Source organism: Rhinoderma darwinii, chromosome 9 (assembly GCF_050947455.1).
Source record: "Rhinoderma darwinii isolate aRhiDar2 chromosome 9, aRhiDar2.hap1, whole genome shotgun sequence".
Taxonomy (NCBI): Eukaryota; Metazoa; Chordata; class Amphibia; order Anura; family Rhinodermatidae; genus Rhinoderma; species Rhinoderma darwinii.
Window position 1 is genome coordinate 83850476 of NC_134695.1, and position 2736 is coordinate 83853211.

At 42.7% G+C, this 2736-nt stretch overlaps 1 protein-coding gene across 2 annotated transcripts in view; it reads left to right on the top strand.

The window, feature by feature from the left end:
• Positions 1–2736, top strand: part of LOC142661105 (rho guanine nucleotide exchange factor 40-like) — a 70401-nt gene that overhangs the window by 67299 nt on the left and 366 nt on the right. The gene's annotated exons all lie outside the window — the stretch shown is intronic.

Genomic DNA, 2736 nt, shown 5'->3' on the forward strand with positions numbered 1-2736 from the left:
CAGGGACGGACAGGTAAGCCAGTTCTTGGGATCGGTGGGTCCCAGTGGTTGTGCCAAATTTATAAAGAGACGTGCAGCTTTGAATAAGTTTGGCGCAAGTCACTTCAACTATCTTCTTTACTTAGACTGGTGTCTTAGTAAATATGGGCCAAGATCTGTATAAGATAAGTAAAACCAAGTTACTCAGCATTATAAGTAAATTGCAACATAAAGGTAAGTAAATGTTTTTTTAAAAATAATAAATAGTCTTTATCAGGTGTGTGTGTGTGTGTGTGTGTGTGTGTGTGTGTGTGTGTGTGTGTGTGTGTGACAGTGTGTGTGTGACACACTCCATCATTAGGCTGGGTTCCCACAGTGCAGATTTGCTGCATTTTTTAAGTCAAAACCAGAATTGGATTCAGGAGAGCAGACCTGTAAGGCCAGGTTATTGTGGTGCAGTTTTTCCAACGGAATATCTGCTGCGGAAGAAATCCGTTCATACTTACCCCCTCCCTCCTCAGACGTCCGCTCTGGCCTCCCTGGATGACGTTGCAGGCCATGTGACTGGATGCAACGTAATCCAGGGAGGCCGGACTGCAGGAAGGAGGGCATTCTGGGTAAAAAAAAAACACAAAAGCAACGAAAACGCAGCCTAAATTGACATGCTGCGGAATTAAATCCCACTCCGCAGGTCAATTTATTAATGTTTAAGCTGCGTTTTTTTACTGCAGCGTGGGCATGAGATTTTCAAAATTCCATCCACTTTGCTGCATCTGTAAATGCTGCGGAAACTCTGCAGCGTTTACAGTACGTGGGAACCCGGTGGCCTAAGGCCTTTTTTTTTTTTTTCTCTTTTCCTATATATTTAGTCTGTTTAGGTTCCATTCCTGATTTTGGCTTAAAAAAATCTGCAGCAAATCTGCCCTGTGGGAGTCCAACCTTAGGCCCCATGCACACGAACGTGCTTTTGCAGCCACAATTCCCCCGAAAATCCACGGGAGAATTGCGGCCCCATTCATTTCTATGGGCCTATGCACACGACCATGGTTTCCACGGTCCGTGCATGGCCCAGGAGCTCGGACCGCAGAAAGAACGGACATGTCTTATTACCGCAGTATTCTGTGGTCCAGGCTCATAGAAAATAATGGACGCGGGTGACACTCAGCGACCCGAAAATCACGGCCGTGCACGTGGCTACGGTCATGAGCATGAGGCCTTATATGGGATTCATTACAGTTTTGCTCCTCATGATTCTTCACTGCCCCTATTTATTCTGTTTCCGACTGGTGGTTAATCTACCAACATGAATTTAAGGACTTTTACGCAGGCAGAGAAATGTTATATTATTAACAATGAAGGGGCCGCGGCCATCTTTTTCTGCTAATTGGTGGGGGTGGGGGGGGGGGGGGGGTTCTGAACCACCAATCATGGCCTAAGGATAGGCCAGCAATTATAAACACCTTTAAAGTCGCGGTTGTAGGTTAACCACAGTCCTAAATAAACTATTGGGTGACTACTGAGAGAGTAAAGAATAGGGTGCAGGGAATTGTAAAATGCAAAACTGTAATGAATCCCATACAATGCGGGAATGTTTCATGAAGATGATGACACACGACAGAGAGGGGAGGAATCCCTTCAAATAGCCATATCTGAGGCTGTGGACCACCTAGAACAGCAGTTCTGGTGGCATATGAAAGAGGAGATTCTAATCTTTCATCGCGATCGCAGTTCTAGCAGTGACACAACCGGAGGTATCATCAGTTGAATACAGTCGGGAAAAGAAGCTGTATACTATATGATCACGCTGTGTTGCTGGGCAGGCAAGGGGAGATTGGACAGCATCATACAGAAAACTTTACACCGCCCAGAGTGAGAAGAAAGAGTCACCTCCTATTTGGCTATTAGAGCCACATTATTATATTCAGAGAAATGCTCATAACTTTGCAAATAATAAATGTTTTTAAAAAAAAAATGACACTGTAGTTATCCGCATCATAGCGCCTATTAGATTAGTTAGGAGACAGGGAATTAATAAACTAGTGACTGATCCTCTTTAAGTTTGGGATGATTTTAATTATTTCTCTCCCCCACGTGAGGCATAATGCAATTCTTTCTGTGCCAATTCATTATAGCCAGCAAAGACCTGCAAGTCTCCATGACATAAGAGAATTTCCTGTCCATATGAGAAAGTAGCCTTTAACCCCCTTACATTGAGTGCTATTGCTGCAAGACACTGCACCCTCCTTAGATTACTTCTTTTTTTTTTACCCATATATTATCATACACATTAATGGAAATTCTGTAACTAATATTTGTATAAACATTACATTCTGATTTAAGAATCTATTGTATAGAGATGAGCAGGGGCTACATAGGCACCGCTTATCTGTTCCGAACATAAAAGCACATCTGTTGCAGACCTTCTTAATGGAAGGAACTTTCACATCTATCAATGATGGACAGGAATCTCTGTTTCTGCAGCAGTTTGGTGTATGTTATAATCTATAGTAGGGGGGTGTATATAAGAACATTAGAAGCCACCTCAGAGCTACATCAACTGTATACATGTACTTTGCGCTTTTATAAGGTCAATGAACTCTATATATTGATGAATTCAGCATTAATGACTCAATTCACTTCGGAGCTTTGTCAGTTTATAATTTGGACAGGACTCACTGGGCTAAAAAGGTTAAAAACAACTAACTCCACAACTAGAGGAACCTGCCAAGTAACCGTCTCTGGCCTGTCATTTTCTAG